At 39.9% G+C, this 14455-nt stretch overlaps 1 long non-coding RNA gene across 1 annotated transcript in view; it reads right to left on the bottom strand.

Annotated features, from left to right (window-relative positions):
• LOC309654660 overlaps positions 1–14455 on the bottom strand; it is a 94832-nt gene that overhangs the window by 72760 nt on the left and 7617 nt on the right. Inside the window, exons 2-3 of the long non-coding RNA XR_014260385.1 lie at positions 4281–4369; positions 3136–3214 (exon numbers count right to left, since the gene is read on the bottom strand). This is a non-coding gene — a long non-coding RNA (uncharacterized lncRNA). The remainder of the gene's footprint in view (positions 1–3135; positions 3215–4280; positions 4370–14455) is intronic.

The following is a 14455-nucleotide window of genomic DNA, read 5'->3' as shown; positions in this document are numbered from 1 at the left end:
ATTTTGATAATTCTAGGTTTGAGTACAGTTTTTTAATAGCTTAAATTTGTCTTCTAACAGAATTTAAAACATTGTATGTAAATTCTGATGCATAAAGAACATAAAAACAAGGAAAAAATAATCCCAAAAAGTCAGAAAAAAATTATCATTTAAAAAAAGAGAAATCATACAATAGAATAAAAGACAGATCAAACATACAAGAAATAAACAGAAAATATAAATGCGTTTATCTTTTTAAACAGACTCTCAAATTTAATAAAAAATAAATAAAATCAAACCCTATTTGATCTGCTAGCATAATATTCTAAATTATATATCCAAAAGGCTAAAAACAAAAGAATAAAAAAATATATAGAAACATTCAAACAAAAAGAATAGAGTTGGCAATTTTAATTTCAAAGTTTAAGATTAAAAGAATTAGGAGGGATAAGAGAGCATCATTTTTTATATTTATAAAAGATATATAGCCATAATATAGCTATGATAATAATGGAGCTTTATCTAAATAAATAACATCATATTGACATAAATAACACAAGAATCGTTGGAAGCGAGGAGAGAGTCACTAAGAAAGTCAATTTTCTTAGGAAACAGCTCACCTATTTCTCCAACTTTGACAGATCAAGTATAGGAGAATTCAAACTACATTTTTTAAAAAATGGATTTAATAGGTACCATAGTGCTCACTCACGAACACTACACTGTCTTTTAGAAATCTATAGAATGTTTTTGAAAACAAATTATATATTAGATAACTCAGTAAATTCTAACATGTAGAAATAGGAAATATTACGCTTTTATCACAATACAACAAAACTAATATTATTTACCAATATATAAACAACAACATGAGAAATCTTACTCACTGGGAAAATAAAATTCTAAATATCTCATGTCAAAAAAGAAAGAAATAACACATTTTGACTATTTAGCAAAAATGACATTGAGAATTCCACATAACAAAACATAGTTTATGCTGATAAGGCAGGCTCAGAGGTAGATTTATATCTATAAATGGATTTATTAATAAATACGAAAAATGAAAGTTAATGGTCAACTCAAGAAGTTAGAAACTGTGCAAGATAATTAAAGGAAAGCATGAAGAAGACATTAAGGAAGAAAAGCAGGGAAGTAAAATTAAAAGCTGAGGTTCTGGAGTCAGAAAGAGAGGGGTTGAGTCTCAGTTTTCCCCACTTACTAGTGGAAGGCTCATTACCTGGCCTCCTGCAGAATCCACTTTCTCATACGTAAAATGAGCATTATTAAAAGATCTACCCTGGAGGGTTGTTGCAGGGAAATGAGATCGTGTGTATTAAAAGCAGAGCACAGTACGTGGCTGAGCACTTTATGGTAAGTACTTAACTAAATGTTAGACCAGGACAGACAAAACAGTACAGCTGATAAGCTCAAGTGCTGTTTGTTGCTATCGCTTAAAAAAAAAAGGAATGTCGAAGGATAAAATAGAAATATACAAATTTACAAATGAGCAAGGAACTATGAGTACAACTATGGAGAAGAACACCCTTTAAAACTTTATTCCGGTAAATTATTTAAATTCCAGTGAAATATATCAATTTCTAGTAAAATATAAATTACTAAAATTAACACATCATGTTTGAATATTTATTTGTAACTGCAGAGAATACCTCTAGAAAAATGCACAAGAAACCAGTAAGAGTTGACTCTGGAGAGGAAAACAAGATTAATGAAGGTGGCTGTGAAAGAGAGATTTGATTTTTACTATGCCCCAATAATAATTACTCAAAAACAATATTTAAAAAATTGAATATATAAATAAACAAATTACTAGCCTGCTAGGCTGTGTTTAGTTCTTAATTTGTGTTTGAAGTGACATATATTGTGAAGGTCGTATGAAATAAACTTTTTAAAGTTTTATAAAATGCTCAAAAATATAAGAGATATTATACTATCATGATTTTTTTTGCACTTATTTATAATATAGGTAACTAAAATATCATGTAGAAAAAGTTGACCCCACCACACAGCCACTGATAAGTTTAGTTTTGTTCCATTTGAGTTTTTTTTTAAAACATGAGATCTTTTTTTTTCTAATTTATGATTCTCTCCTGGGTAGAAAAATTAGTAGAGAAAAGAAATATTGAGTTGGATTTCCACTACAGCCCTGCATATTTTATTTGCTGAAGCTCAGGAATGGACAAGCATAATCTTAATAGGTTCTGGAGTTTTATTTCCCGAGATGAATAAAACTCAGAATTGCTATTATGCATAGTAGGATGGGGTAATTATAATAATGTGATTAAGTTTGTATGAACCCATGCATTGCAAGTGCAGTATGCTTTTACCCGTTTAAATACAAAATCCAAATAGGATACTGTATTAGTTTTCTATCGCTTCGTAATAAATTATCACAAACGTTATCAGCATGAAACAATACCCATTTATTATCTCACAGTTTCCATGGGTTGAGAGTACAGACATAGCTTAAGCTGGATTTTCTGCCCAGGGTTTCACAGCACTGCAGTCAAGGTGCTGCTCAGGGCTGTGTTCTTATCTGAGGCTCAGGGTCCTCTTCCAAGCTCATGTGGTTTTTGGCCAAATTAATTTTTTTGCTGCTGTAGAATCCATGGTAGTTTACTTCTTCATAGCCAACAGGAGAGAAAACCTCTTAACCTCTAGATCATCTTTTAAAGGGCTTGCCTGCTTAAGTCAGGCCCACCTGGGTCAATCTTCCTTCTGATTAACTTAAAGTCAAATGATTATGGGACTTTACATAATCAAAGTCCCTTCACCTTTGCCAAACATACAGGTAGCCTAATCATTGGAGTGGCCATCCCATCATACTCAAGTCCTGATCAGATTCAAGGGGAGGAGACTACACAGGGTGTGAACGTGAAGGGGCCACCTTACAATGCTGTCGACCACAAATGCTATCTTGCATTTCTGAAGATCATATTTTAGCTACTAAGACCCAAGCTTGGAATCAGATAATAAGTTAAAAATGGTCTGTGAAGCATCCAAATAATCAAGCAGTAACTAGCAATGGCAGCAGGGATGATGCAGCAAAACAACAAAAACATTTTTAAAAAGAAAATACAAGCCTCGAATACACAGCAGTTTGAGGTTGTAAGTGTAGTAGGCACAGACTCTACATACCTCACTAGAGCCTGAAGGCATCATCAAGTTGTGAGGAGACAGCCTAACGTCACAAAAGTTCAGTTTTGTTCTAGGTGCTCTGGTTAAGAAAGCAAGAATGTTTACAGTTCAGCCTCAGAAAAATTTTCCTTCATATGGTTGACATCAAAGGACAGCTAAGCTTCAGTTACCTGGAAAATTAATTTACATGGAATGACTCTGCAGTGAAGCAGAGTGTATGGAGCTCTTGTGTGAGACTTAGAGTGTATTTTCAGGTTGGGCAGTTCAAGATGAAGGATGCAGGAGAACTCAGAGGTTAAGGCCAAGATCTAGGTTATGAGTGTCATCACTTCAGAGCAGGTGACAAGCAATGACATCTAGAGCAAGGAGCCTGGGCTCTCTTTCTCTGCCTGGAAGATCTCTCAGCACAGGGTTGCCTGAGGCCAAAGCTAGGCAGTCAACTTTTTAGAGAAAGACATGGTAACTGCCAAGCTGTGGACTCAGCTGCAGAGTCCTGGGGGCCAAAGCTGGGCCTCTGTTCTGATGCAGCTCTTTCCCCAAAGCTGGTGGCTTTCTTCAACTTCCAAATTCAATTCATCTGCTCTTTTGGATGCCCAAGAGATCAGGAAAAGGAGATATTTCACATACAGACTTTTCTATTGTTATTTCCAAAGCAGTTATATACTTAGATTTTCTAATTTTCCTGTTGTACTTCTCCCAACAAAGAAGTGGTAGAAATATTCTCCGGGAAGGTGAGCAGTTCAGAGAAGTAAGCAATAACAGGTCTTGAAAGATATTAAACTAACGCAACCAGCACACTGGAGAGAGATGATCACCAGTTCTATAATTTCCTAATGTTCACAGGAACATTTTCAAAATGAGTTCTATTTTTAAAAGTATTACTTGTGCACCTTGGAGTTAATGTGTCCCAAACTGAGTTCTTGACCTTCCTTCCCAAAGCTGCTCTTTTAGTATTCTTCCAAATCTCAGTAAATGGCAACCCCATCCTTGCCGTAAATCTTGTAGTCATCCTTAACTTCTCTCCCTCACTTCTCATCTGACCCATCAGCAAATTCTAGTGGCTTCAGAGTATATCCGGAATCTAACCATTTCTCATCATTTCCACTGCTACCTCCCTGATACGTGCTATTTCCATCATCTCTCACCTGGATCACGGAGTAGCCTCCTAAAGGGTCTTCCTGCATTGGGCCTTGATCCTCTTCTGTCTCATTTCAAAATAGCAGCCCAAGCAATCCTGTTAAATGAAATAGAGCATGTCAATCCTCTTATCAAACTATTCCAATGGTTTCCCATTTCACTCAGTGGAAAAGCCACTGACCTTACAAAAGCTTATAAGGCCCTACAACTGCAACCCTCACCCCTTGCCTCTGTGGCCTCATCTCCTACAACTGTGCACCCCTCTCTGTCACTCTGTTTAGACCACACCAGCCTTCTTACAGGTGAGTTTGCACCTCAGGACCTGAGTGCTTGCTGTGCCCTCTGCCTGGAATGCCTTTCTCCCAAATATCACTTCTTTCAAGTTTGGTTACATGCCCTCCACCCTCAATCCCACACCTGGCAGGTAGCATATTCTCACTGAGGCCTTCCCTGGCCACTCTCTAAATTGCAAGCCTACATTCCACATTTCACTTTCCTGCTCTGCTTTTCTCTTTAACATTCAGCACTATTTATTTTAATCACTTCTTCTATTTACTGTCAGACTAATTTTTGTTTGGTCCATTCTCTGTTATGTCCCCAAAGTCTAGACCAGTGCCTGGCAAACTGAACACATTCAAAAATATTTGTTGAAAGGATGAATGAATGCAGGCACTGAGGGGAATAGGAAGTATAGAGCCCCACCTCCTTTGAGGCTTGGTCTTTGACTCACTGTGGAGCCTCAGCCTGCCAGGCTCAGGTCCCATCTCACACCAGCCATGCCCCACATTCCACACACACCACTGTGTGTCTCTGAACATGTGGGTCCTGCTGCCTACGATGTCTGACTCTCTTTTGTCTACCTCACTGTTATTTTTATCCTTATTTATTTCACTACCAATGAGGTAATTACTAGACAGTTTATCATGAGTTTATTGGCCATCTGGTATTGCTTCTTTTGTCAATTCAACAAAAATGTGCCAGGCTGTAAAGATATAAAGATACATTGTTCTAAGCTCTTAAGATAAGACAACCATTTTCCCTGTCCTCAAAAAGTTTATGGTCTAGAGAGACAAGCAAATAAGTATACAAAATAATTATGGATTGTGAAAAATATTGTGAAGGAAATAAAGAGGAAACTATGACAGAGAATAATGCAGAGGGCAGTTACTTACATAGGGTGTTCAGGGAGGGCATCTATGAAAATATATTTAAGGATGAGAAGGTGATGACAGTGTTGAACTTTACCTGACTTCTATGCCCCCAGAAAACAGTGATGGTTAAGAAATCTCCCCAGTCTTTTTCTCCCCAAATCCCTCACCCCTTTGTGTTCTAGAAAATGACTAACTGCAATGAACCACCATTCCCTACATGGCTTAGATAAGACTTGCTATCCACTCTTTCTCAGGACTCCCAAAAGATTTGTAGATGGCTCTCATTTTTACTGGTGACAAGGTTAAACCCAGACCATTCTCCTTTTGCCTGAATCTGTTGACATGGTCAGAGATCCTCTTTCTTCTTTGTCTCATGAATAATTAGCCAAGATTAGAATTGTTTGTTCCCCTGAAACCAGCTAAGCATTTCCTGTTCCACTGAAACTTGCTTTGATTGAAAAAACAATCCCAACTATAAATAACCCCACCTGTAACTTGTCTACTCCTCCCCATAAAAATCTAAGGCAAACCCCTCTGCTGAGACACGCTGTAGTAGGCTGAAAAATGGCCCTACAAGATATCCAGGTCCTAATCCCTGGAATCTATGAATATCTTACCTTATGCGGAAAAAGAGATTTTGTAGATGTGATTAATGAGCTTGAGACGGGACAATTATCCTGGATTATCTGGTTGGACCCTAAACAGAATCACAAGTATCCTTGTAAGAAGGGCGCAGAAGGAGACCCGACCATAGATAAAAGAGAAGACAGCCATGTGATGGAAGCAGAGAGAAGCGGAGTCAGAGAAAAGATGCTACATCACTGGTTTTGAAGATAGAGGAAGGGACCAGGAGACAAGGAATTCAGCTCTAGATGTGGAAAAAGAAAGGGAACATATTCTCCCCTGGACCCTCCAGAGGCAGCACAGCCCTGCCAACACCTTGATTTTAGCCACGTAAGATTCATTTTGGATTTCTGGCCCACACAACAATAATAGGATAACTTTCTATTGTTTAAAGCCGCTAATTTGCAATGATTTGTTACACCAACCATAGGAAACTTAATACGTACTCTAATCTTCAGATCTGAGGTGTTTCCCTATTGCAATAGCCTGAATAAAATCCATCTCCTCACTTACTCATTTTTTTGGCTTTGGCAGTGCTAACCATACGAAGGACGGGGAGCAGAACACTCCAGGCAGAGTGACCAACATGGACAAAGGTCCTCAGGCAGAAGAGAAGTTGGTGTGTTCTAGCACCTAGAAGATGAGCGTGACTCAAGATGAAGCTGAATGTTAACAGTCTGACAGGGCCCTGGGCCATGGTAGGGAATTTGGACGTTATTATATTTGTGATGAGAAACTTTTAGAAGATTTCGAGCCATAAAGAGTAGAAGTAGAAAGGTCAGTTAGTAGTCCTGGTAAGAAATGATGGTGGGCCCAGGATGTGGGAAGAATTTAGATATAGGGCTGGATGAGGCAGATTCTGTCTCTGTAAGGGTTGAAATATGAAACAGAGCTCAGTCAAATTAGAATAATTTGAGGAGTGTTTACTAAAGAGGGTATTTATAAAGGTTTGGCAAGATATGGGAAACCAAAACCACAAAGGAGAGTACAGTACCCTGAAGCTTATAACAAACAGTGCCAGGCCTGAAGGAAAAGGGGGAGAAAGCAGTTTCCAGAGCCTGGAAGAAAGGGCAACCATGACAAGAGCAGTGGTCTTCAGCGGAGAGGCACAGCCATGCGGAGGGAACTCTGACCTTACCCTCCCCTCTCCCTCTGACCTCTTGCTGGGGCTGTCTATTGCCAAACCCAAACGCAAGCCAGAGAGCAAGAGAGCTCATTGGTTCAGTTCCTACAGGTCAGCCTTCCCAGGCAGGAAACAGGGTAGAAAGGGACAAGAGTGGGTATGGAGGGAAAAAAGAAAGATATGTGGGAGAGAGTTAAAATTAGCCCAATTTATTAAAAGAAAATGTGGAGACCTGAATTTTCTACACTATTTCCTTAATACTCAGTTTCACCTACCTCATGACAATAGGCACAAAAACAATGGCCGTTCACCTTCCTGATTTTTCTTTGAACATTTACAACTGCTCTTTTGTCCTAAAGGCAATCAAGAAAGACCGTGATTAGAACATTTGCAAGGACTAATAATGTTATCGTCAAAGTTCAGTGAAAAACCTCTTTTGATAAAAGTGTAGAATTTAAGGAAATGTTGCTACTTTAAAACTGGATAATATTCACTTTATACTGAAGAGAATTGAGTTTATGCAGCCTGGTAAGTAAAGGTTGTTTCAGAGGAGTGGAATATTGAATCACAATCAAAGCAAACCACAGAAAGCCTAATTCATACATCTCTCTGCATGGATACCCATATTTTACCATTGTTTTGGTTTCCTTCTTTTTTTTTTTTTATTACTCTGGAAGGTAATTCAATTTGCATTGCACATTTCCTCACAGAAATTTTGAATCTTATGAATATAAAAATCATGGACTTGGCCCAATGTTATTTTAATCAGTTTTTCTGTTTCCTAATTCAGGATTAACTTCCCAGGATATATGCAGAGATTTAGTAGCAAGAGCGACAGTGTGCACATTAAAATATGGAGAGCTTCAGCAGCAATTTGAGTTATGGTAATTACTGGGTTTGTTTACACAGACACAGATGAAAAGCATAACCTTTTTGTTCCTGTCTTTTTTTTTTTTAATTTGGAAAAATTGTGTGCTACCAACAGAAAAATCATACAACAGTTGTTTAATGTCATGGAGGAAATCAGGCGCAACCAATGAGACTGAGAAATAAAGATATCAAAACTCTCAGAGGTAGTGTCTTAGCTAGGCATCCTTTTTCCTGGAGCCACTCCCAGTGGTACAGAAAGGCTCTGGTGCTCACATTCTGCTCAGAATGACTGCCACAACATTTGCCTGCACCCAAATCAACTACACAGTGGGTCTCCACTAGCATAACAGTTCCAGGGTGGCCCCAACATTGACTTCTGCTTCCACAGTCATTCTCCACATCCTGCTCCCTGGTCCCATTTGCTCCCTCCAAGAAGTAACCCTGACTGAGATGGGGCCCATGTGAGGGAAGAGGAGGAGAAGAAGAAGGCAGATGGCTTCCAGCAACTGGGAGCCAACAGGAGAGGCACCAGTGCTCTCAGGGAATGTGAGAAAATAAGCCCATCCCTGGGAACATTTGGGAAAAAAACCAGGCCTGCTTTTGTAAGGCTTATTGATCACAAATCTGGAAGCTTCCCCTCGACACCATGCTATCGTGAGAAGCAGGTTGGCCCTCTTAGAGGCAGTAGGCAGACAGACTTTCACCCATCTTAGAATGGTTGAAAAGGGGTTAAATTACCCAAATGACTAGGCTTGATCTCAATATCTTCTTTTACCTCTTCCACCCCATTTCCATACCAAACTGACTCTACGGGCCATCAACCCAGCTAAAAGAGAAGGCCTATTGATTGCCTAAAAGAGCTGTTCTAGGTGTTTTATGGTACACATAGTAATGGCACCCAAAGATATCTACACTTTGATCCCTGGAAAATGTGATTATGTTACTTTATATGGCAAAAGGGACTTTGCAGATGTCATTAAGATTACTGACCTTGAGATAGAGGGATTATCCTGGATTATCTGGGTGGGCCAAATCTAATAACATGATTCCTTAAAAGTGGAGGAACTTTCCCAGCTACGATCAGAGAACCAGAAAGATGGCAGCATAAGGACTCAATCTGCTGTTGTTGTTTTTGAAGATAGAGGATGGTGGTCACAAGGCAGGGAATGTGGTCAGCTTCTCGAAGCTGGAAAAGGCAAGGAAACGGGTTCCCTCTTAGAGCTTCTAGAAAGGACTGCAGCCTTGCCAACACCTTGATTTTAGCCCTGTGAGACCCATGCCAGACTTCAGACCTAAAGAACTGAAGATAATAAATTTGTATTGTTTAAGCCACTAAGGTAATTCGCTGTGGTCATTTGTTACAGCAGCAATGTAAAAACTTATACAGTCTTCCTCACCTCAAGCTTGGATTAGCACAATAGAAAATTTTTAATTTCTCCAGGCTCTCAAGTCTCTAGGTCATCTTAGAAACTGTTACTCACCAAACTCTTGTCAACTATCACACTACTCATTCGACTTCCCTGTTCAAGAGCCTACAAATGGCGATGTTTTCAAACTAAGCTCCTGTAAATATCAGAAGGTCTGAAGTGCCTCTTCTAGACCTGCCAAAGTTCAAAGTGGAAGGTTAGTGAATACTGCTGAAAATGCCCTGAAAAGAGTCCTTGGAGAGACTGGTCAACAGGATTTTCCAGGGGCTTCATCACCAATGTTGAACAATAGGAATACACTGGTTGGTTTATAAAGTCTTGCAGCATTTACCAGTTACACAGCCCTACTGATAAAATCAGTCAGTGTGCTGGGGTGAAACCATTTCTACTACTCTGGCCAGAGTGGACAATGCAACTAATCTCTGAACCGGGGGCTAGCCAGTAGGGATATGACAATATATTACATAGCTAATTTTCCAGTCCAATCAGATGCTCTTCAAAGGCGAAAGAGGGAGACATGATTTGAAAGAGATCATGTGAGCCAAGAAAGACAGTAGAAGTCTAGAGCTGACTTAGTTCTCAGACAACTTTCCAGTTTAATCCATATAATCCCCCTTCCCCTAACCCTTTCCTCTTTTCCTAGTCTTGCAATTAAAATTGTCAAATATATCGTTTCTTATTGCTCAAACTTTCACTTTACATTCTATAGTAAGTTTCAGCCTTTTAGTCCTATTTAACTGTTGGTGGAGCACCTTTTGTGACCTACTTTGATGGCCTCCCTTTGGCTTAACCAAGAAACTAGCAGATATTCTGAATGATGCCTGGTCTGCAATTATTCTTAGTAAAATTATACTGCAAATTTATTGTTAAGAACAAAGGCCTTGGACCTGCCTCTATTTTTAAGGTAATGGAATCTCTATCAAAATGATCCTGAGTACAGTGATTTTGGTAAAATTCATAATATTGGTTAAATGTGAAGAAATTCTTTCTAACAAGTCTTGACCCCAGCAGATTCTCTAGAAATAAATTCCCTAAAGCAGTGGTCCTTAACTAAGTGTGGGCAACAAGAATCACCCTGGAGATCCCGAGTAGTCAGTTTGTAGTACGGTTTGGACATGTGCATTTGACCAGTCTTTCTAGGTGATTCTCACGTGTACCCTGCTCTTAAGCCATCTGCTTTTATTTTCTTCCTGAAAAGTTGATGATGCTTTAAAATGAAATAACAATAGTCCTTCTCTGGGCTGTTATTTACAGAACTTTCACTTTCTGGTACTCCTATACAGAATGGCATAATTTAGAGTCAGCTTTTCATGATTATGTTAAGAGATTGGGTACTCAGTGCACAGTGAGAACTATAGTTCTGAGTCTGTATGTTAATTATTCTGATCCCCTTGGACTTTTGTGGCAGTAATTCGTGAGTTAGTCGAAAGTAGTTTTGTAGCAATAAATACTTGTTTTGTTGACTATCGGCTAGTTCCTTGCTTTTTAACAGCCACTCACCTTAGTGTCAACCTTCTGAGCTACTTCTACGGTTAAGATCCATGTGCTGATTTTATGAAACTGAAAGGCTACATATATTTATCTGATCTTTGTGTTCTTCCCAAGAGCTTGGTAGGAACATTCTTGTGGGTTTCACAAGCTATATGCTAGTTTAGTGTTTTAAAATTGGGCTATAGATACTCCTGGGGGAACAAAAGACATCCCAGGAGGTATCTTGATGGCATTCTGGACCAAACAATTTTAAAAGAATGAACTTCTAGATAGTGATACATATGTACTTTTTACTGAAATTGATCTGCCTATATACTAGTTCTTTCCCATCTTCTTTATTATAATTGCCCTTTTACAAAAGCTAGGCATATGACTCACCAACTTCAGGCTAACTGGTGCTTTTCCTTGGTGTAAAAAACTCTGGGCTTGAAACAAAGGAGAACTTCTACATTTTTGGTACCAGAACCCAAAGTATGGCTTCTGCCATTTTGGGGCCTGCACATATTTCTAGCCAAGATGAAGTGTGGCATGATAAATGAGCTATTTTTGCCAGTGTTGGGATGTTCTAAATTCAGCTACAGGATTGTGCAGTTATGGGAAATTATGATATTTTCCCATTAATATTCTTACTGTTTCCCTTCCTGAAAGATTGTCAAAGAATGAACTACCCCTGAAGAAGAGTTCAAGAGTTTTGTTTAAACCAGCAGTCCCCTACCTTTTTGGCAAAAGGGACTGGTTTCGTGGAAGAAAATTTTTCCACGGACTGGGGTGGGGGGAGGGATTGTTTTGGGATGATTCAAGTGCATTACATTTATTGTGCACTTTATTTAGATTATTAGTACATTGTAATATATAATTAAATAATTGTACAACTTACCATAATGCAGAATCAGTGGGAGCCCTGAACTTGTTTTCACTTGCCACTCACTGATAGGGTTTTGCTGTGAGTCTGCAAGCAATTGATTTATTATGGTCTCTGTGCAGTCAAACCTCTCTGCTAATGATAATCTGCATTTGCAGCCGCTCCCCAGCGCTAGCATCACCGCCTCAGCTACACCTCAGATCATCAGGCATTAGAGTCTCATAAGGAGCACGCAACCTAGATCCTTCACACGCATAGTTCACAGTAGGGTTCGCGGTCCTATGAGAATCTAATGCCACCGCTGATCTGACAGGGGAGTGGCTATAAATACAGATGAAGCTTCGCTCAATTGCCCACCACTCACCTCCTGCTGTGTGGCCCAGTTCCTAACAGGCCACAGACAGATAACGGTCTGTGGCCTGGGGGTTGCGGACCCCTGGTTTAAACTGACAAAAACTGAGAAAGTTCACCTACTGGAGAACCTCTCCATAGGAAGCCTGAGCAAAAGGACAGTAATCTGAGATGGAGGTTTCAGGTGCAGAAAGAAAAACAAAGAAAATGATAAAAGTCTGGGTAAACATTTTTTTAAATGACTATAAAAATTAGTAATAATAATGCTTATTGGGATTCAAGAAAAGATATGTTTAAAATACCAGGAGGAGGAACCAAGATGGCAGAGTAGAAGGACGTGCTCTCACTCCCTCTTGCAAGAACACCAGAATCACAACTAGCTGCTGGACAATCATCAACAAGAAGACACTGGAAATCACCAAAAAAGATACCCCACATCCAAAGACAAAGGAGAAGCCACAATGAGACGGTAGGAGGGGCGCAATCACAGTAAAATCAAATACCGTTAAGTGGTGGGTGGGTGACTCACAGACTGACTCACTTATACCACAGAAGTCCACCCACTGGAGTGAAGGTTCTGAGCCCCACGTCAGGCTTCCCAACCTGGAGCGTCCGGCAACGGGAGGAGGAATTCCTAGAGAATCAGACTTTGAAGTCTAGTGGGAACTGATCGCAGGACTTCGACAGGACTGGGGGAAACAGACCCCACTCTTGGAGGGCACACACAAAGTAGTGTGTGCATTGGGACCCAGGGGAAGGAGTAGTGACCCCAGGGGAGACTGAACCAGACCTACCTGCTAGTGTTGGAGGGTCTCCTGCAGAGGCAGGGGCTGGCTCTGTTTCACCGTGGAGACAAGGACACTGGCAGCAGAAGTTCTGGGAAGTACTCCTTGGCATGAGCCTTCCCAGAGTCTGTCATTAGCCCCACCAAAGAGCCCAGGTAGGCTTCAGCATTAGGTTGCCTCAGGCCAAACAACCAACGGGGGAGGGAACCCAGCCCCACCCATCAACAGTCAAGTGGATTAAACTTTTACTGAGCTCTGCCCACCAGAGCAACAGGCAGCTCTACCCACCACCAGTCCCTCCCATCAAACCTCTTAGATAGCCTCATCCACCAGAGGGCAGACACCAGAAGCAAGAAGAACTACAATCCTGCAGCCTGTGGAACAAAAACCACATTCACAGAAAGATAGACAAGATGAAAAGGCAGAGGGCTATATACCAGATGAAGGAACAAGAAAAAACCCCAGAAAAACAACTACATGAAGTGGAGATAGGCAACCTTCTAGAAAAAGAATTCAGAATAATGATAGTGAAGATGATCCAGGACCTCGGAAAAAGAATGGAGGCAAAGATCGAGAAAATGCAAGAAATGTTTAGCAAAGACCTAGAAGAATTAAAGAACAAACAAACAGAGATGACCAATACAATAACTGAAATGAAAACTACACTAGAAGGAATCAATAGCAGAATAACTGAGGCAGATGAACGGATAAGGGACCTGGAAGACAGAATGGTGGAATTCACTGCTGTGGAACAGACTAAAGAAAAAAGAATGAAAAGAAATGAAGACAGCCTAAGAGACCTCTGGCACAACATTAAACGCAACAACATTCATATTATAGGGGTCCCAGAAGGAGAAGAGAGAGAGAAAGGACCAGAGAAAATATTTGAAGAGATTATAGTCAAAAACTTCCCTAACATGGGAAAGGAAATAGCCACCCAAGTCCAGGAAGTGCGGCAAGTCCCATACAGGATAAACCCAAGGAGAAACACGCCGAGACACATAGTAATCAAATTGGCAAAAATTAAAGACAAAGAAAAATTATTGAAAGCAGCAAGGGAAAAAGGACAAATAACATACAAGGGAACTCCCATAAGGTTAACAGCTGATTTCTCAGCAGAAACTCTACAAGCCAGAAGGGAGTGGCATGATCCAGAAGGGAGTGGCATCACTTAAAGTGATGAAAAGGAAGAACCTACAACCAAGGTTACTCTACCCAGCAAGGATCTCATTCAGATTCAATGGAGAAATCAAAAGCTTTACTGACAAGCAAAAGCTAAGAGAATTCAGCACGAACAGACCAGCTCTACAACAAATGCTAAAGGAACTTCCCTAAGTGGGAAACACAAGAAAGAGGACCTACAAAAACAAACCCAAAACAATTAAGAAAATGGTCATTGGAACATACATATCGATAATTACCTTAAACGTGAATGGATTAAATGCTCCAACCAAAAGACACAGGCTTGCTGAATGGATACAAAAACAAGACCCATATAT

The sequence above is a fragment of the Balaenoptera physalus genome (genome assembly GCF_965194825.1).
Source record: "Balaenoptera physalus genome assembly, chromosome: 2".
Classification (NCBI taxonomy): domain Eukaryota; kingdom Metazoa; phylum Chordata; class Mammalia; order Artiodactyla; family Balaenopteridae; genus Balaenoptera; species Balaenoptera physalus.
This window is presented reverse-complemented; position numbering and strand designations above follow the sequence as displayed.